The 22,245-nt window shown below is 44.1% G+C and overlaps 1 protein-coding gene across 1 annotated transcript in view; it reads right to left on the reverse strand.

Moving 5' to 3' along the window:
• Window positions 1-21,295, reverse strand: part of LOC122809125 — a 3,089,885-nt gene extending 3,068,590 nt beyond the window's left edge. The window contains exon 1 of the mRNA XM_044080384.1: window positions 21,250-21,295. The gene's annotated coding sequence lies outside the window, so the exon portion shown is untranslated. The remainder of the gene's footprint in view (window positions 1-21,249) is intronic.
• Between the last annotated feature and the right edge of the window lie 950 nt (window positions 21,296-22,245).

Genomic DNA, 22,245 nt, shown 5'->3' on the forward strand with positions numbered 1-22,245 from the left:
CCTGGAGGTGAACTCACCACGTGTGCCAGGCAAGGCTCCCTGGGGTTTCCAGAACCACATCTTTCCATTCTTCTGACCCTTGGGGTATGGTCTAGAAGGAGTGGAAAAACAGACTCCCACAGCAGAGAGAGTCTTGCCTTCTTGTTCACACCTGGTCAGGGTGTCCTTCACCTGTGATCCGAAGAGAGCAGAACCATCAAAGGGGGTACTGGTGAAAGATGCTCTGAAGGGCTCCGCAAAATTACATAGCAGCATCAATGCGTGCCTCCTAAGGGCAATGCCTGTGCCTGCGGCTCTACTGTCACCATCAGCTGCATAAGAAATGAGCCTCATGGAGGAGTTAACAACTGAATTCAGAGTCGCCAGCTGGGAGGCCACCTTAGCTTGAGCCCCCTCAGCTGATGGATCTTGGAGGGTATCTCCAAGCTCTTAAAGGAGATCCCTCTGAAGGCAGGTGAATTGGCACAAATAATTCAGAGACCTCATGGAGAAGGTCACTGAAGCAAACATTTGCTTCCCATATCTGTCCATAGTCCTAGACTCCTTGTTAGGGGGATGGACAGATGAGGAAGTTTCTGCCAACTCCTTCTTTGTGGCTGCTGCTACCACCATGGCATCGACAGGTACGCCCTTAGGTGCAGTTATAAATTTACCAGGTCTCCTGGTGGTCGGTTCCACTGTGTCTGGAGCTAACCACACCTTCAGAGCCACCACAGACTTAAGTGGGTCGAAAGGCAGAGACACCCAGGAGGTGTAAGGTCGGGAACCAAACGCTTTCAGGAATACAGACATCCTTGGAAGGGGCTAGGGTATTCCAGTTCCCCCTCTGCCTAGGCATTTCCAAAATGTCTGAAAAGGAGACATCTTCAGAGGGGGATCTCGGGGACTCTTCCGCATCCTCTAAGCCAGTATCTGATGTGACAGACTCAGGGGAATCAACGTGCTTCCTCTTGCACTTCCTCTTATGAGGTGGCTCCTCTGAATGATCAGGGGAGGCCTCAGAAGAGGAAGAAACACCCAAGTGGGTGCTCTAGAGCGCTGGCTCCCCACGCTTGGGGTCTGGAGGAGGGGCAGAGGCAGATGCAGGCACCATAGGGGGAGGAGCCGATGGGGTTGACCGTGGGACTGACTCGGGGGCCAGTACACTCCTCATGACTTCGAAGGCGCCCCCGCCCGGGCACAGTGAAGACTCCGGCTCCAAAGAAACTGGAATTCCTCTCCGCACTGAGGGGGATGGCTCCGAGGCCGATGTAGGAGCCGAGCTCACCTGCGCCGAAGCTCCGAGGGGGAGAATGGGGTCGGACAAGAGTCCGATGCCACTCGCCCCCTCTGAGCCGACGAGGGAATTTCAGCACCCAGATCCCTCCAAGGACGGTGCCATGGAAGGGGACGGAACCAAAGGAGAAGGTATCGGAGCTGACGGTTCCACGAGTCGAACCCCAACGAACTCCGGCTCCGAACTCAAAAGAGGAGTCTGAGGAGGAATCTCTGCAGAAGTGGACGGAGCAGACACCTGATGAGGGGGGCTGGACATTTTCACTAGGGCCTGCGATTTCAGCAGCCTACTGACCACTCTCTCCAAGTCCTGATCTGAAAGTCTAGAGGACCGAGAGGAGTAAGAGGACCTATGACTGCGCTCCGATTGAAGCAGAGGTGACTGTGGAGCCGAGCGTATTGACTCCAAAATTGGAGACCTAGATCTCTTTCAACTCCCAGACGGCTCCGAAGTACCTGTTGGAGCCGATTGGGAGGGAGGCACATCGGCTCCAGCCGGAGCCAAGGTGGATGGTGGAGTTTCACCCAGCGACGGCTCCGAACTGGGGGCCGAAGACTTAGGTGGCTTGGTGGATTTCACAGACTGAACCTTGGCCGGTGAATCCTGGGGCTTGAGTAAACCCCTGAGTATCAACTTATTTTTGCGCTCCTGCAGGACTCTTGGGCTAAAAGCATGACAAACCGAAGAAGAGTCCTGCAGGTGCACTGCGCCCAGACAATAGACACAAGAAGTGTGACCATCTGTCACAGACATCTTCTGACAGCATGAGTCACACTTCTTGAATCTGGACACTTTTGAATTCTTGGACATATTTACCCACCCACACGCCAAGGTAAAGCACTCACACACACTACAAAAAAAAACAAGTTAGCAGGTATACTAATTAAACAATACAGCTAACATACACAAAATAAGTTTACTACTAAAAAAGCGTTTTTTTTTTTTTTTTTTTAAACCAGAAAGGACAAAATGAGGGTTAGCCTCTAATTTAAATGGCTACCACAAAAGGGAAGAGAGGGGGAGGGGTGGGGAAAAACTCTCTAAGTAAAACGAGTTTTTTTATATAAGAAGCAGGGGGGTAGATACTATTTAAAAAGTCTAGCTAAGGTTAACAGTACAATTTTACGTATTAAGTACACTAATAAGAGGTAAATTCTAGTGAAAAAATATAAAATACGAAAAAGGTATACAAGCCTGAACCAGTAAGACAACCTCTCAGTCTGAAGCAGCAAATGAGATCTGAGTAACTAGCGCCAGGCATCTTGAGCTATTGAAGATGGCAGAGTCGGAGCCGACCCAACCAGCAAGAATGAAGGTGAGATACACAACTTAACATTAGAAGCCTTTTTCCTCTTGCCATGGAAGAAGAGACTGAATGGATCCATGGTGAAATAGCTCCTTGAGAATAGGTGGTAAGAGTATTTCTTGCTCTTTTGGTGGTTTTGGAATGCACTGATTTCTATTTGTGTGTTGTCTAATTGCTTAATTGATTTCTTGTTGTGACTGGTTGGCTGTGTCACGTGTATATTTAAGAATGGTTCTGAGAATCATGTTTTTATGCAATGATGAAGAGGAAACCCGAAAGCTTTGCTTTTTACACTTATTAAATTAACAAACATTTCTGCTATTCGTTTTTGTTTTAAAAAAATAAGGAACTCAGAAATTCAAGAATATAACTGTAGGAGTATTCAAGAAAAGTTTGATTTATTTGCAGATATTTTGCCGCTAATAAAATCAGAACAGGGCATCTCAGTGCTGTGTTTCTGGTTTATAAAATTATTGAAAATAAAATAGAGGCAATAGCTGTAAACTATGCACCCACACATGAATTGGTTCAGCAATACCCATATTTGCTGAAATTGAGTATTTAAAAGTATGGGTTAAAAAGGGCACTATTTTGGTAGTTATAGATATGTGGGAAGAAACTAAACAAAAGAGAAAAAAACTGAGAAAATGGAAGCTCTTCCCTATGGACATGGAGAGCATGATAAAACAGTAAACATGTTTTTAGTCCCTTAAGTTTTATACATAGGACAGGCATATTTCTTATCAACCTCAGGTGAAGCTGTGGATAGTAATCAAGAGTTGAAGGATTTTATCTGGGAGAGGAAGAGGGCAAAGTTCAAGTGGGATAAATTCATCCTTCCAATAGCACAAAGAAATTTAAGATTACCTGCTTTGAAGGGATATTTTAGAGCTATGCAGTTAAGGATTTTATACACAACACAAGCAGAAAGCTACAATTTAAAGTAGAAAGGGAAAATAATGAAGCAGGGAAGAAATGCATGAAGTAAGGAGTGGGTCAGTTTTTGGATGCAAATCCATGAGAACAGTCAAACAGAATATTATATCCATAAAGTAGAAAGTATACTATAAACTAAACCAACACAGGAATGGAGGAAGGAGGTTCTGCTGACAGCGCTGACTGCAATTAGGGCTACAAAGAATAGGAGGCTGGAATTCACTGGAGAAAACTCTAAAAGAAACCAAGTTACTGGAAACAAATAATTACAGAGGGAAAATGTAACAGAATGGGAAGAAGCCAAAAAGACATTTGAACTGCAGGCTAGAGACTACCTTCCCTATCAGGGATTCATTAAGTATAGGCAAACAGAAAGGGATAGGGGAATCCCTAAGTGAAAGACCTGCACTGGCTGTGTTTAAGTTGAACCTAGAACAGAAGCTGCTGTTAAGAATGGGATAATTAGTAGGACATACAAAACACTGCACGATAACTACAGGAATCAGAGATCAGAAAAAAAACGAGAGATTAGATAAGCAATTCACAAACAATGGGAGTACATACGTATGGCTCCCAAATACGAAACAGTCTAGAAGATTCAGCATTTTTGCCTTGAAGTGCTTGCATAATAAGAAGTTATGTACCTACCATAACATTCCATGTTAGTTGTCTTCTTCTCGCCTTCTTTCTTGCTGGTTGGGTTCAGAGCCAACCTTCGGCTCCGACTCGGCCATTTTCTAAAGCTCGAGAGCTACTTACTGGCTCGAGGCCTCCCTATATCCCACAATGCCTGGCACTAGACCCCCATATCTCGTTTGGAAGACCTAACGCCATCATAATACAAGAGGAAAACCGTCCCGATAGCAAAAACTTCAGCTACAGGGCTGAAGAAAAAGGTAGAGGACATAATTGGTAAAGACTCAGCCAGTGACAAGACCCGTAGGAGGACTCTTCTCGGTCCATCTATGCTAGGGGGATGGAGGGTGGGACGCAAGAAAGAAGGCGAGAAGACGACAATTAACATGGAACGTTATGGTACGTACATAACTTCTTAATGTTAAGTTGTCTTTCTCGCCTTCATTCTTGCTGGTTGGAACAGCGTCCCTAGCACCTTAGTCCTGGGTGGCTCATCGGAACAGACTGTTGAGCACAGTGGAACCAAAATCAGCTCTGCTCCTAGAGGCCAGATCCAATTTATAATGTGAAATGAAGGTATGAGGGGTGGCCCATGTGGCCGCCGCACAAATGGCTTCCATAGGTAGTCTTGATTGAAAAGCTACCGATGTAGCTAAAGCCCTATAGAGTGGCCTTTAGGTTTAGCAGGGAGTTCTTTATTCCTCAACTGATAAACAAGGGTAATAATAGAGGATAACCACCTGGATAAGGTTACTTTAGACACTGGTTGACCCTGCTTACCCTCCGCATAGGACAGGAAGAGTTGGTCTGATTTCCTAATTTACTCAGTCCTATGCAAATAGAAACGTAATTGCCTATGAACGTCCAACTGGTGTAATTTGTGTTCAGCTTTGTTGGAATAATTTGGAAAAAAGACTGGCAGACTGATTCAAATTATTTTCGGAGTGGACCTTAGGAAGGAACGAAGGATTAGTCCTGAGTTAAACTCTATCCTTATGGAAAACTAGGTAAGGAGGACGAACACAAAGGGCTTGAAGTTGAGAAACTCTCCTCGCTGAAGTAATGGCCACCAAAAAGAGGGTTTTCCAAGTAAGCAATTTCAAGGAACAGGAAGCTGCCAGTTCAAAGGGAGGCAGTATCAAGGAAGCTAGGATCAAATTTAAGTCCCACGGAGGCGGGGGATCTCTCACTGGAGGCCTGAGCAAGATTGTTCCTTTCAGAAAGGCTTTGCAAAGCTTATGATACATGATGCTGGTTTCTGAGAGACCCGTATGGAAATTAGAGATAGCCGCTAGCTGAACACTAATGGTGGAGGAGCCCGCTTGAAAAAGTTCTGCTAAAAAGTCTAGGACGTTATGGACAGGGGCCGTGAAGGGATCTATATTTCTAGCCTCTTTCCAGAAAGAGAAACGTTTCCACTTACTAGCATAAGTCTTCCTGGTTGTAGGTTTGTGTGAAGAAAGGATAATCTCCCGCACTGAATTGGAAATAACGGGAAGCCTGGCTAAGGATGGAAGTGGAGCAACCAAGCAGTGAGGTTGAGAGACTGAAGAGACAGATGCAGCCCGCCCGACTGATGGATCAGGAGGTCCGGAACTGGGTCCAGATTCCAAGGCTGCTCTAAAAGGTGACGATGCAGGAATGGGAACCAGATTTGTCGAGGCCAGTAGGGGGCAATGAGGATCATCCTGCAACCCAGCAGGGTAGCTTTCTGAATTAGTTTGGGAATCAGTGGAAAGGGTGGGAATGTATACATAAGTCCCTGGGGCCAATCGTGAAATACAGCGTCTCTGGGGGAGTGTCCGGGAAGAGGGAAGAGAATGAAGAAACTGTCGCACTTTCTGTTGAGAGGAGTTGCAAAAAGGTCGCAGCAAGGCTGACCCCATTTGCAGAAGATTCTGTCCACTACTGTCCGGTTGAGAGACCACTCGTGAGGCATGAGAATAGCTCTGCTTAGCCTGTCCACTATGACGTTGGACTTCCAAGGGATGTGTGTTGCCATCAGAAACCGTTGAGAGGAGATCACCCACTGCCATAGTCGGAGTGCTTCTCGACATAAGGGATATGACTTGGTTCCGCCCTGCTTGTTGATGTACCACACTACAGACATATTGTCTGTCTGAATTGCAATGGTCCCAATGGGTAGAGAGTTCTGAAGAGCTTGCAACGCTAGAAGCACCGCCCTCATCTCCAAGACGTTGATGTGCAAGTGGTACTCGTGGGGTTGCCAGGTGCCCTGGACCGTCCTGCCCTGAAAATGCCCCCCCCCACACCCGATCAGGGAGGCATCCGTGGTCACTGTGGCAACTGGAGGAGGAAGGACAAATGGTCTGCCCTGGGGTACTGATGGAGAGACCATCCACCAAGCTAAGTGGTCTTTGCATGAATGTGTGATTATTATCTTGTGAGACAAAGGAAGTTGTTGAAAGGACCATTGGGTGAAAAGCATCCACTGGAGAATCCTCATGTGAAAACGAGCCAGGGGAACTAATATGATCGCTGCTGCCATGAGACCTAAGGTTTTTTGGACGAATCTGGTCTGAATCTTTCTGCATCCTAATAATACCTGTACATGTCGGCAAATGTCTGCCACTCTGTCTACTGGAAGCCTTGCAGACAGATCTTTCGTATCTAATCTTGCGCCTATAATGGTTAAGGACTGACAAGGTGACAATGCAGACTTTTCAAAATTTATTGAGATACCTAGGTTGGAGCATGTTTGGATGGTATAATCCCTGGCTGTTAGCAATTGATGTCTGGTGGTAGCAGTAAGGAGCCAGTCGTATAGATATGGAAACACCTGGAATCATTGCTGTCTCAGGTGAGCGGTAACCACTGCCATGCATTTGGTGAACACCCTGGGGGCTGTGGTGAGACCAAAGGGCAGGGCTCTGAACTGGTAATGACTGGCTCCCAGCAGGAAGCGGAGAAACCTTCTGGAACGCCTGTCCATTTTGATGTGGCATTACGCATCCTGAAGATCTATGGAGCACATCCAATTGTCCTGACCCAAAAAGGGTAGAATGGACTGAAGCATGACCATCCGGAACTTCGTTCTTTGAACAGACTTGTTTAGTCTGCTGAGATCCAAAATGGGTCTCCAGTCCCCTTGTCTTCTTTGGTACCAAAAAGAACTTTGAGTAAATTCCGGATCCTTGCTGGTCTGCTGGGACTTGTTGGATGGCCTGTTTTTTTAGCAGTCTTGAAATTTCTTGTACTGCCTGTTCCCTTAGACTGGGTGGAACATCTGGGATGGGGTTGTTTGATTTTAAGGGAGTGTGGACAAACGGGATTTTGTAACCTCCGGATATGATAGAATGTACCCATCTGTCTCGAGTAATGAGACGCCAGCCTTCTGGGTACAGAGACAACCTTCCCCCGACTTCCTCCGAAGGTGGACAGCCGGGCAGCCCCTCAGGGGTGCTGGAAGGTCTTGTCAGAGAAGGATTCTCTGCTGCCCTGATTCTGCAGACCCCCTCTGCCCCGCAAGTGGCGTCTATTGTTGTTCCCTCCACTGCCTCTGAAGGGAAACTCACCACGTGTGTCAGGCATGGCTCCCTGGGCTTTCCGGAACCACATCTTCCCACTCTTCTGACCCTTACAGTATGGTCTAGAGGGAGTGGAAAAACGGACTCCAACGGCAGAGAGTCTCTTGCCTTCCTGCTCACACCTGGTAAGTGTATCTTTCACCTGAGGTCCAAACAGAGCCGAACTATCAAAAGGGGTGTTGGTGAAAGACGCTTTGAAGGGATCAGCGAAGTTACATAACCGCATCCAGGCATACCTTCTCAAAGCCACGCCTGTGCCTGCGGCTCTACTCGCCCCATCAGCCGCATACGAAATGAGCCGCATGGAGGAGTTAACGATAGAATTAAGAGTCGCCAGCTGGGAGTTTATCTTGTCTTGAGCCCCCGCAGCTGATGGATCTTGCATGGTATCTCCTAGCTCCTTGAGGAGATCCCTCTGAAGACGGGTGAAGTGGCACAAATAATTCAGCGACCGCATGGAGAAGGTCGCTGAGGAAAACATCCGCTTCCCGTATCTATCCATCGTCCTAGACTCTTTGTCAGGGGGATGGACAGGTACAGAAGTGTCAGCCAACTCCTTTTTCGTGGCAGCTGCTACCACCATGGCATCAACGGGGACACCCTTTGTCAGAAACTGTTTATACTGGAGGGCCGTGATAAACTTAGTCGGCCTACGAGGGGTTGGTTCCAGTGTGTCCGGAGCTGACCACGCCTTCTGAGCCACCACTTCCATTAATGGATCGAAAGGCGGAGACACATAGGAGGTGGAGGGGCGAGAACCAAATGCATCCAAGTATACTGACTCGTCCTCAGAAGGGTTAAGGGCAGACCAGTTCCCCCCTCTGCTTAAGGATCTCAAGGATGTCTGAGAAAGAGACATCTTCAGAGGGGGATCTTGGGGACCCTTCCGAATCCTCCAAGTCAGTATGTGACGTGACCGACTCTGGGGAGTCAACATGTTTCCTCTTACATTTTCTCTTTCTAGAGGGCTCCTCTGAAATCTCAGGGGAGGCCTCGGAAGAGGAAGATACACCCAGTGGGGTGACCTGGAGAGTTTGATCCCCTCGCTTTGGGTCTGGAGGAGGGGCAGAGACCGAAGCAGGCACCCTGGGGGGAGGAGCTGAAGGGGCTGATCGAGGTGCAGACTCAGAAGTCAGCACGCTCCTCATGACCTCGAAGGCGCCCCTGTCAGGCACAGAAGAGGCCCCCCACTCCGAGGAGACGGGAATCCTCTCTGGCACCGAAAGTGACGGCTCAGAGGCTGATGTAGGAGCCGAGCTTACCTGCGCCAAAGCTCCGAGAGGGAGAACAGGGTCGGACAAGGGTCTGATGCCACTTCGCCCCCTTGGAGCCGACGAGGGAGTCTCGGCGCCCAGATCCCACCAAGGACGGAACCATTAAAGAAATCGGAGCCGACGAAGGAGCCGAAAGGGGAAGCATCGGTGCCGACGTTTCCAGGATCCGAGCCCCAACAAGCTCTGGCTCCGAACTAACAAGAGGAGTCAGAGGAGGAACTACTTCAGAAAGGGGAGCAGCCACAGCCTGATGAGGTGGGTTAGTTAACATGATTTTGTGTTTCCTGAATAAATCCTTCGTATTGTGCCTGCAGCCTTATTTCCTTTAGTGCTTCGTTTGTGGTATACTAGTTAACATTTTAGCCAGGGCCTGCGATTTGAGGAGTCTACTAACCACTCTCTCCAAGCCATGATCGGACAGCCTCGAGGACCGAGAAGAGTGGGACCTATGGCTCCGTTCGGACTGTAACAACGGTGATCCTGTAGCCGAGCGAATCGACTCCAGGGATGGCGATCTGGATCACTTACGGCTCCCTGATGGCTCCAACACCAAGGTCGGAGCCGAGAGATATCTTGATACTTCGGTCCCGGCTGGAACCGAAATCGAAGCAGATGCTCCACCTGGCGACGGCTCCATACTGGGTGCCGACGGCTTGGTGGGCTTAGGGATTTTAGCTGGCTGAGACTTTGCCAGAGACCCCTCGAGTTTTAATAAACCAGTGAGAATTAACTTGTTCTTACGCTCCTGCAGGACTCTCGGACTAAAGGCATGACATACCAAGCAAGAGTCCTGCAGGTGTAGGGAACCCAAACAATAAACACAAGAAGTGTGACCGTCTGTCAGAGACATTTTCTGACAGCACGAGTCACACTTCTTGAACCCTGACACCTTGGTATCCTTTGACATGGTATCAATCAAAGGTATACCGAGAGATGAAATTTTTGACTAGTGCAAAAAATCCACACACACACTAGTCTCCCACACCTTCACACAAAAATTTTAGTAACTATACAAACTAAAACTAAAACTATAATTTTAGACTATAAAGGCTAAACACTACTTCCTACTGAAAACAATGAAGGGGATAGTCTCTAACTTAAACGGCCTACTAGGTTGATGGGGGGGGGGACTCTCTAAGTAAAAACGAGTTTCCTAAGGGTCAGAAAACACAGGGAAACCTAATACTAGTCTACAGTACTACTCTGATTAATAAAAAGATTCAAAGAATATACACAACAGATAAACTACTAAAAAATACAAAAGATTAATACGACCTGAGCCAGTGAAGCGCAACCTCGTAGTTGAAGCGGCAAACAAGATCTGGGGGTCTAGCGCTAGGCATTGTGGGATATAGGGAGGCCTCGAGCCAGTAAGTAGCTCTCGAGCTTTAGAAAATGGCCGAGTTGGAGCCGAAGGTCGGCTCCGAACCCAACCAGCAAGAATGAAGGCGAGAGAGACAACTTAACATCTACTTTTACACCCCAAGCGGACTCCAAACACTTTTTCTTCGGGTAGATGACAAATGTTGGGGGGGGGGGGTAACTGGGAACATATGCTTTGGGAGTGCAATGAGCTGGCAGACTTTAAAACTCCATACAGAGAACTTAGTCAGGAATACTGGGCAAGCAAATGAGTGTAACTAAGGAAATTATTTTCTGAGCTGGAATACAGGATCTGAATTGTTTGGACATAGTAAGGCCGTGTTAAGTTTAACTCAGGTGGCTGGCAAAAAGCGATTACTACAAAATGGAAATCAACGCCTACACCAACCATACTTAATGTAGTGAATATTGTAACAGAGATAAAAGAACATGAAGTGGAATCTTTAGGAAAGGGTAGGAGTAAATTAGACAGAATAAAAAACAAATAGTGGGAATAATATGTGCATAAAATGTTTTGGAGGAGGAATGAGGTTTAAGAGAAGACAGGAACGGAACAATTTATGTAATGTTGGACTGATTACATTGTATAAAACAATACATTTTATGTGTAATGTTTGCAAATGTGAACTTAATATGGTTTGATTACTTTTATATAAATAACTCACTATATCCAGACTGGGGTGTAAAAGTAGATGTTAAATAACTCACTATATCCAGACTCTGCTACACTTTGCTGTGAGGGAAAGGTTAGTTTGCTGTTATTTTTTGTATTTCTGTATTGCCTTTCTATATTTTGAATACTGTAGTTTGTTTTCTTTACCTTGTGTTTTGCTTGCATTCTGTTTTAACAGCATATTAAAACTTCAAAAGAGACCACAGCTCTCTCTGTTCTGAGTCAGGCAGAATTTTCCTCCCTCCCACCCATTTAAGTTGTCTTGTTAAATACCACTGTCTTTCTAGTTGCCCGCCTCTTATGTTAATCTGACCATATATCTCATTTCTCTCTACTTTCACTGGCTTATGTGAGTAATCACAAAACCATCACTTTTGAAATCCCACCCCTTCAATTATTTAAATTTATTGGCCATCCTACAGTATTTCATAGTACCAAAATACAAAAGTAACCACCCCTTTCAGTCCATCTTGCTGTTTTAAAAATAGTAACTCTCCACTAAACCTTAACTTTTTAAACAGGTAAAACTCAAGTTACCTACTTGAATATCTAACTTCTCTAGTGCACACTGCAGAGTGCATTCTTTTCAATCTTACCTTTAAGCATCCCTGTTACTAGCACTTTCTCTAATACCTAAAAAGATCAAATCTACTTGACTCCAAGTAGACTTTTCTCTATCTGTTAAACCTAGCACTTGCTCCTACAGTACTTATTACCTTGATACGGCACTCTTATAGATAGCACCCCAAAAAGGCAAACCCCCATTTCTCGGTCACCCACGTCCCCCGGAATCTCTTTTAAAGTTTTTTTGTCTAGTCCTTCTAGCATGTCGAGGGATCAGTTGCTAGTGTCCTCTCCTGCTCAGATGGTGAACCTGGGAATATTGAGGCAATGTTACAATTGCCTCATGTACACAGACAACCCTCTCCTCCTCCCACAAAACACAAATACATGCGAGAGATGCAACTATACGGCCAAACTGGAGGCTGAGCTCTCTCAACATAGGACTGGCAAGACCAGTCAAGAGGAGAAGGTTACCACACACACTATAGACCCAGTCTCACATAGTACCATCACAACCTCAAATCATACACATAAACACACAAAGACATACTCGGCTCTGATCAAAAATCTACCAAAACAGCAGAGGCCACCAAAGCAGACACCCAAACAACCACCACCTCAGAACACAACACCTGCAACACATAGACCTCACAGTCAGAGTGTCAAACAGTCACAGCCCTTAAGGCCAAACACAATGCCAGACACACTAGTCATTGGTGACTCCATAGTCAGACACACTGACGTCCGCTCACCAGACTGAGTAAGGAGAAGGTCACAGTAAGCTGCCTGTCGGGCGCTAGAATCCGCCACATAACGCAAGCACTCAGGTCTCTCAACAGCAGGTACAAATACGACTCAGTCATTGTCCACGCTGGTGTAAAGCGACCTGAGACGCACCTCCTTGGACTACATGAAAAGAGACATTGAGGAGCTCTCTGATTATGTAGCCCAGGCAGGTATGACCCTGACCTTGAGCAGTATCCTACCTTCACCAAGAATGATGCCACAATACAGAGATAAGATGATCAGCTTTAACAATTGGCTTAAACTCTGGTGTCATTCAAAGGGGATCCAATGTCTGTCTGCCTGGGATGACATGCTGGACAAGCCACGCTGCTTCAAGGGACGGCTTGCACCTGTCACCCCTGGGATTCCGGATATTGGCAAAGGCTCTTGCCACACCCATAGTGCCTTTTTTAGGCAAGGCTCAAATTCTAAACCTACCACCCTAGAACACAAAAAGGAAAAAACTAAGGGTAATGCTGCTCAATGCCAGAAGTCTAAATCTCAAAATGCACGCACTCGAGGCCCTTCTCAGTATGGAGAACATCGATGTCTGTGCAGTGACAGAAACCTGGTTCAAGGCTCCTGAGAGCACCCCAGCACTATCAGGTTTTACCTCTTATCATGCGTTCCGGCCCCAAAATCCGGACAATACCAAGAAAGGAGGGGGGGTATCCACATTCATCAAAGACACCCACACCTCAAGACTGGTGGCAACGCACGATGCATCGGAGACCATCCAGGTGCAATTAACCATAGGCAAGACTGCTCTGCAAATTGTAGCATGTTACAGGCCACCCTCACAAACTCAGGAACCTCACATGGCCTTCCTGAAAACAGTAGAGGAGCTAAATGTATCACCAAACACCATCATACTAGGTGACTTCAATTACCCTAATATAGACTGGGAACACTACTCAAGCCCAAACACCCTAGCCCAAAAGTTCCTGGAATTCATAAACTCAAATGCCATGGAACAACTAGTCACCATCCCCACAAGAGGAGAAAACATACTTGATCTCATCATCACGAACATGGGAGCACAATGTTCAACACCGAAGTATACCCCTCACTGGTGAGATCAGATCACAAACTAATCTCGCTGGAGGTCCTCATCCCACCCCCACCTGAAATAAAAAGACCACAGTAAAGAACTTCTCGAAGCCGACTTCACACTTCTAAAGACTAGTGTGGTCTCCTTTAAGGCCCCGAGCGGAAAACAGTACTCAAGCCGCTGAATCACTTACAGATGCCTTCTACCAGCACCTGCAGGACTGCATGGATAAGGCAATCCCAAGCAAAACAAAGACTCTTTGTACCAAAGGCAAGCGTCCAGTCTGGTGGACCCCAGCCATAAACAAACTCTACAACAAAAGGAGGAAGCTACTACAAGATAGAGTAAAATCCTTAAAAGGTAAGACACCCTTGATCACTATAAGTAAAAAACTAAGAGCTCTCATAAAATCATCCAAAGTAAATTTTGAGAGAAAAATAGCTAAAGACTCAAAAGACAATCATAAGGCCTTCTTTAGCTATGTTAGAAACCTGGGAGGAAACTCCCAGATATGCTCAGAACTAGTTCAAAATGATGTGAAGATTACTGATCCTACAGACACTGCCAACATACTGGCTGACAGGTTCAGTGCAAACTTCCCCCCCCCTCCCCCCCAAAAGGAGAGATATCTATACCAAGCGATTGCAGCCCCCAAACATCTCCAACGCCCAAGTGAGAACTGCTCTCTCCAAAGCAAAAACACAGCATCCATGGGACCTGATGGTGTCCCCGGCTGTGTGCTCCACGAACTCAACGAGGAATTAAACCCACAGCTAGGACAGCTGTTTAATCATAGTCTTACCTCTGGATACGCACCCAGGAGTGGCGACTGCAACTGTGGTCCCACTTCACAAAGGCGGTGCCTCCACCGACCCTGGAAATTACCGCCCATTAGCTTAACAAGCCTTATCTGCAAAGCCATGGAGAGGATCATAATGGACCTCATAAATAAAGACATAGGGAATTTGCAGACTTTGGATCCATCCCAGTTTGGCTTTGTCAAAGGCAGATCATGCCTTCTAAACTTGGTTGACTTTTTGAAACAGTCACCAAAGCCATTGATGAGGAAAGGCAGTCCATACAGCCTACCTCGATCTGGCGAAGGCCTTGATACACTACCCCACTCGGGTATCATTGAAAAACTCATCAGCTTAAATGTTAACCCATACATCACAAGATGGGTTGCAAACTGGCTGAGTGACAGAACCCACAGGGTCAGAGTTGCTGGCGCCATGTCAGACTCAAAGCCTGTCACAAGTGGTGTACCACAGGGCTCAGTCCTGGGCCCACTCTTGTTTGGCATCTACTTTTCCAAGTACAAGCAAACACAGGAGGGTTATGGCTGACAAAGTTTGCAGATGACTGCAAACTGGGCGCCATAGTAGAAAACACATCTGACACAGATATCCTTCAGAAGGGTCTCACAGAAACGGATAAATGGTGCCAGAGCCATGGCCTAAAGTTAAATGCCAAAAAATGCATAGTCATACCCTTCGGGAAAAACAAGGTTACCCCTAGCTACCAAATAGGTGGCAATCCACTGAGCACAGAAGAAGTTATCAGGGACCTGGGGACCCAGGTTGATAGTAGTCTGTCATTCGACACCCATGTAGCTAAAGTAGTTAGGAAGACCTTCCACATTGCCCACCTTATCATGAAGGGATTCTCATCTAGATCAAGGGAGGTCATAGTCTCCCTATACTCATCACTCATCAGACCAATGATTGAGTACAATGCCCCATTCGAATGTATCTGACCCGACACTTGCAGCAGCTGGAGAGGCCACAAAAGTTCCTCACCAAAAGGATAAAGGGTCTCAAACATCTGTCCTATGCTGCCCGACTGAAAGAACTCCAGCTCTATTCAGTCGCTTACGCTTGCTCAGAGGTGACCTTTGCCTAACATACAAGGCCATGTCAAACCCAGATTTGATGAATATGCTTCACCTCAAAAAATCTAGATCCGTCAGAGCCACAAGGGCGGAGACTTAAACCTCGACACGGCTATTAATAGGACGTGCTGGAGGGATAGATTCATCACCCAAAGACTCCCTATGCTGTGGAATAAAATCCCGGTATATGTGAGGCAGAGCACCTCGCTGGCCTTGTTCAAGAGAAATCTTGACCAATGGATGGGAGATCGCAGATATACCCCAGGGATTACCTCAGTGTCACTGCTCAACAGAGGCACAGCAAAATAATGGGTATAGTTCCCCATACTAAAGGGGTGGCGTAAGCCACAAAACTATGGGCTAGGCTTGTAAATGCCCTCGGGCAGATAGCCTAGTATGAACCTATGAACCTATGAACCTAAAGGTGTTAAAAAACACAAACTTGTGTAGAGGTAAGAGGATACTGACAGAGAGTGGGGAAGAAGGCTCCTGAATTAAGGCCAACCAGTTGGGCTACCTGTAGGCATGAAATCCAAACGTCATGACTGCAACATTGAATAGCATGATGAATACCAAATATTCTGGAAAGTCTAGGAATCAGCTAAAAAAATGTCTTAGTGTGTGAGAACAGTAACGGAAAAAAGATACTGTTTGGAAGTAATTTTTAAAGATTTGTTCTTATTATGCAGATGTGAAAGGGAATTAAGGTGGGGAAAAAACTTGTGCCTTGTTAAATGTATTTAGGTTTTTGGGCTATAGTATAAATAACCATTTTCTTCTGAACTGTTTTTTGCTACAAAATCATAACATGTCCTTAAATGTAGTTTAGACATTCTCTGTGATGACATTCTTAAACACTGCACAAATCCCAATTAAAAAAATTTCTTTAAAGCCTTAGTCAGTTTTAAAGACAGCAATATAATTCTGCTTGAGCACCTTTCCTAGCATTACAGCTGTTCTGTTTGCAAATCAAGTTACAATAAGCTCACTAGCAGGCAATGGAAGCAGTACTTCACAAACTTTTGCAAAACAGTTTTTTCACCAGACCAAGTAGAATAAGTTTCTTCTTCCAGTGTGCTAATAAATAACATGAGTTACATCATCCCTTATATGTGCCAGAAGCATGGGTAATTCCTTTAACTTCTGCCAACTAATATTGTTGGAATGAAACTTCATGGGCTAGTCAGCCTAACAATGCTGAGACCTCCCTTTTCAGTACAAAAAAGCTATGTTTACAATGCTCAATTACCTATAAACACAGGACTGTCCATCATCTTGCTTACTGGCTTTCACTTCTGAATCTTGCCTGCCACTTACGAAACATGGCAGTATGAGCCATTTCATAACAGAAAACCAGTTCATACATACCTCTCAAATGTACCTCATTTCAAGGAATGTTCTTCATTTTGGGTCTTAAAAAGTTCATGTTCCTCAAAGTTCCAAATTGAAAGGGTCCGTCACACATTCAGTGATAGCAATTTTTTAACTGATACTTAAGGTAAATAGAACTGAAATCCTAGTAATCCATCAAACGCTGGTGTTTGGTAGTGGATTTTTGCGTGCCGAGTTGTCGGCCCTGACGCACAGCCTTCAGCGGGGGCGTGCCCATTCCATGCGTGCCTCCACACAGAGGACGCTGTAGCTGGGAATCTGACGGGACAACATCTTGCTGTGGGGCGACGGCGCTATCGCAGCACCACTACCGTGGGTGTTCCACTCATATTGAATATTTGGCATCAATACATTCCTTGCTGTAATTTGACAGGAGGCTGATGTAAATGTAAGTTGGATAATTTTATAGCGTAGAGAGCTCTGTTTAAAATTGTTTAGAGAAGGTTAGTGAGGGGTCAAGGGGAAGTTCAACGTATCTTGTTCAGTCACAGTTGGAAGTTTGCTTCTGTTGTGTCCGTGGCAATATTGGTGCTCTTTGGAATCTTTTGAGGTGTTGCAATGGCAGATGTGAAGGTAAACAACCTATACAAGTATAGTTTTAAGTCTTGCTGAAGTTTCAGCTAGAGCTGGTTTATTGCTGATTTCAAGTACGAGTAGTCTGCCCGCATACTTTGTAGTTAGATTAGTGAGATCATTGAACAGTAAGAAAAGCAATGGACCAGAACTGAACCCTTTGATACTCCTGTGTTGAAGGAGCCTTGGGTTTGAAAAAAACTTTGAGTAGACCTGAAGTGATTTGCATTGAATGGAGTTCTGGAACCATTGTATTGTTTCATTTCTAAAGATGACCACTTAATTTAGGAAGGAGGAGCTTAAAGCTGACTATTTCCAGTGCACTGGTCTTTTTGTGAGTAGTCCACCCGCAAATATAAATGTATTTTTATCTAATAATTTATTACTGTTGAAGCGACACCCTGACCCCATGCCCAAAAATGCTGAAAAATGGGGTTTGTGATGAATGGATTGGGTTACCAGGAAAGTCTGACTGGTCATAAAACCCATTTCAGCAGAGCCCTGTGGAGAAAAGCTCCATCAACATCACACAGGTTTATTAAAAAAATTGCATCTTGAATACTTGTATACATAATGTTACACAGCAAAAAATGAGATGCAAGTATAAAATCTTAGAGGACCTTGAGTTGTACAGAAGAGAAACAGAAGGATGACAGAAAAGCTGTTATAAGTTAGAATAGGCTTGAGATATAATAGAGAGCAAAAATAAGGAAAGTAAACCAAGGATTTAAGCCAATGACCAAGTTTTAATTGTGACTAAAAAAGAAAGGCCAAGTGGTACAGTGGTTAAGATATATGCCTTTCAACTACAAGATGCAAGGTTTGATTCTCAACTAACCTAGAAAAAGGGCATAGCAAAATTAATTTAAAATGGGTGGCGAAAGCCAAACACACTCTGGCTAGGCTTATAAATGCCCTAGGGCAGATAGCCTAGTATGAAGCTATGAACCTAAACATAATGTTAATAAGTAAAAAGTAGCATGCGTTAACCATCCTGTGAACTTCCTAGTTGAAGATGTTAGTATACGCTATGAGTAAGTGTTCCACATTTTTCCCATTTGTCCCACATGATAGGTAGTGATCCTCAATTTGTAGATGGAAGGTTGAGAAATATGGAAACCACTATAAGAATCAAACAAGTAGGCAAGTATTTAGTACTATGGAATAGCATTTGCAATGAGAACTGGACATAAAACTTATGCTGCAGACTGTAGTGGGAGTGTGAAGAACTAAGTTCAAAAGCCAGCTACAACTGCAAAATATAGGTGGGCCTACATACAATACATGATGTGAAGGATGCCAGCCAAGCCAGATAGAACTTTGTAGATAATTCTGTCACTGTAAATATTAATGTAATCCAAAGGCTTGTTTTACAAATGTAATGAGAACTATATGTACGACTAAACTACATGTTGTACTGAGCTTCAAAAATGTAACCACAGTGCATCCTGCTGGGATAAAAAGCTATTAAGTAAAGAATTACATACTGTGTTTGATCTCAAGCTCAGAGACAGGATGTCTGGGTTAGCAAATTATTTCTATTGTTATAAAGACATAGAGATAATTGCTACATTTTACTTGTAAAATGTCTTGTATTGCTGTGGCTTCCTGGCCAGGTGCAGCTACAAAGAAATTTAAATTCTGAATTTCTGTTAGCCTGGGAACTAAAGGAGAAGTGATAAAAATGATGTAATGTGAAATGACTCATCAGTACTGGGTGTTATCAATTTAAGACTTTCTCAGAGAAAAAACTGAGCATTTTTGATTTTGTTTGAAGCTGACAACTCACCAGCACTTGCTTGCTCTGTAAGTTAGTACTGAAAACAGTGATTTCTCTTGGAGTTGGATAGAAATATAGCCAGATTCGCCTAGCTGTTTTCTATATTTATGTCAGACTATCCTACAACATTGTTTTAAAGTTTCCTGTGATCTCTGAACTCTTGATTAGCAATGTGTTGAATTCATGCGATTCGTCTTGTACTTTTATTATTTACTATTAAATATTATTGAAACTTTCAACTGTGGCCATTTTGGGTAGAGATAATTTAAGCTCTTATAGTACACATTGCACATATTTGGTGATACTGACCAAGACACTCCAAATAGTCTTGCTGCTCAGTCGCACTTAATATTTGGATAACAGTAATATTACACAGAGAAATTGGTCACCCTTTGGGAAGGGCATTATAGTAGCTGATATTAGTGGATGGTGGCAGTGATTTCTACCTTATAGTCTGGACAGAAGAGGGTATAGCTGGAGAACCTGTGCCAGCTTTCACCAGGACTGTGTGTGTTTATATATAACTCATATCTCAGTGTGTGTGTGTGTGTGTGTGTGTGTGCGTGTGCTACTTAGGCAGGGACACGAAGCACTGGTTGGACAGAGGGTGCTGGAGGTTTTAAGCCTGATCACTAGGCTGAGATTTGGACCCTACAGCTGTGCCAGTGGGAAGTCTTATTGGGGATCTGGAGAGAAAGGGAAAAAACAACCCCAAACTGACTGTGATCTCTGTGTGCTCTTAAGAAAATTGTACTTCACTGTATGTGTACTTGTTATCCCCCCCAATGCGCACGTCCCTCACTGGTGTTAGTGGCGAGGATTGAGCCCCCTTGATGACTGGGCCAGTGCACGAGCGTCACACATGATATAGCAGCATAGGAAGGCAAGCAACAAAACATCATGACTGCACATGACCAAAATTAGTACACATCCACAAACAACAAAATAAGAAAAAAAGCAAAGCCCCATATTATATTAAAAAAGACAATTTGCTAAACCACCACAGTTGCAGACTACAGACAAGGCCACACCATCACCCAATGCACAAAACTGGGAAGCCCTGCTGAAAAAAACTGTATTAAAAGAAAACTCCACCTTCTCCTACAGTTTAACTCAATCCTTAGGTTTCTTTTCTCCCTACTATACGGTATCAGAAACCTGCTTGTACTTTTTAAAACATTAATTTCCTTGCATTGGAATCAAGGAAGGGAAAGCCCACCTACATTTCTTTTAAAGTTCAACTTCTCACAAACTTTGCAGAGGAATTTGTCTCTGCCTGCATGATACATCATAGACGCAGATAAATCTGTAGTTTACCCTGTCAGGTGTGTCTGTCAACCTTGGATGGGCAATTAATCCTGCTAATGTCAGGAACATAGCAGCGGATACTAAAAAAAAGACAGCTGTGGAACCGTTTTCCAGTGTATTGCAGAGAGATGGAAAACTTGACACTCCCCTTTCATAGCAAAACAAAGCAATTAGATGAGTCAGGGGTTTGAAGGCAGATGTCATCTCTTCTGACAAATTTACATAAGCAGCAGTACAGTATTGAAATGCTAAGCTTTAAATGTTGGTCATTTATAATACTTTATATGTTAAAATAAATGTAATATCAAAAATTTCTGTGACATTTAGAGAAAAGTCAGAAAATTTTTTTTCTTGTAAAGTATCAACACATTTTCAAGTCCCCCCCACACACACACACGACAGAACTGCAGTGAGAGAGAGAGACAAGTGACATCAACTGGGTGCACTGATAATGTTCATAAAAAGGTCTTGTATGCTTTTTTGCAACATCCTCCTACAGGGGGATGCATATCTAGTACACAGACCCATGTTGAGAGATTCCCACTGACTGAGTCAGTACTTTGACTCCTCTAATATTGTTAGAGTGCATGAGCATTTTGAAGCCCACAAAGAAAATGTGACCATGACGGCAACCATAATATACAGCTGAATTTACTTTAACATATGTTTACTATGTGCTCTCAGTATTAATAGGAAATAAATGTGGGAGAGAAGAAAATGCAAACAAACATTTTTGCTACTGTTACCAGTCCTACAAGAGCTCATTTGGTAGAAAAGAGCTGCCTGTGGTGAAAGGGATGAAAACATGTATGCATGATCACTTGAGATACAAAAGAAAGAAATCAGTAAGGATAAAAGGCAGGATCACTCACCTTGTACACACGCTGTTGCTTGGAAAATATTCTTTTTCTAGCTATAAAAGTACAAGAAAATAGTTAAGCAGCTAATCATTCTTTTTTTATCATTAACATATTACAGAACATTTCAAATAATTACAATACTTAACACAGAAATCTACCAACTAATGCCAACTCACTCGCTGCTTTTAGCGCAATCATGACATTTTCCTGAAATGATATTCATCAGCAACTACTGGACATATCACGATACAGCAGCAGTACAAACTGAAAATTCATGGCCACGATATGTGCAACACTAAAAACGCCAGTCAGTCACCTCCTTGAATTAATGGCATACTACATGCATTCAGTAACTCCTTAACCAATGACCACTTTCTATATGGCTGACTCCAAATAACTAACTTTGCCTCTTTTTTTCTGTTTGCATATAAAATTTACATCCAAAATGGTATACAATTTTCACGAAATATTCAGAGAATACTGTTGGCACAATAAAAACATCTTTAGATTGGGCTCATACTCTCAAACATGAAGGAACAGATGCCTCTTGAATTTCAATTAACATTAAAATTCTGATGCATTTTAACGCTCCAGCATACAAGATCATTTTACACTGAAACATATACATTTTAGATGCTTAATTAAAATCATTATATCCTTATGTTTTTGGTAGTTGCTTATTTAACTCTGAAAAGAACTAAAAGCTACATTTTTTCAAGTGAATGACTGGCAAATGTTGCAGCTTCTCAATTTCCAAACTCCATTCTGACTTGACTTTCACATTCTACTGCTTCAATTTTCAGTGCAATACCACTGGAAGTCCCACTATCACTGTGTTTTGCACAGCGTAATAGCTTTCAGAGAATGCAAACAGAAACTAGAATTATGCAAGTAAACTTGCCATAACAGATGATTGTTTGAATGATTGCTGGTGCAGTAGCATGAGCTAAATGGGTATTATCCTTTGAAGACTATAACAGGCAGATAGTTTCCTAACCTTCAGGGAAT

The sequence above is a fragment of the Protopterus annectens genome, chromosome 8.part0, assembly GCF_019279795.1.
Source record: "Protopterus annectens isolate FY-2018-M chromosome 8.part0, PAN1.0, whole genome shotgun sequence".
Taxonomy (NCBI): Eukaryota; Metazoa; Chordata; order Ceratodontiformes; family Protopteridae; genus Protopterus; species Protopterus annectens.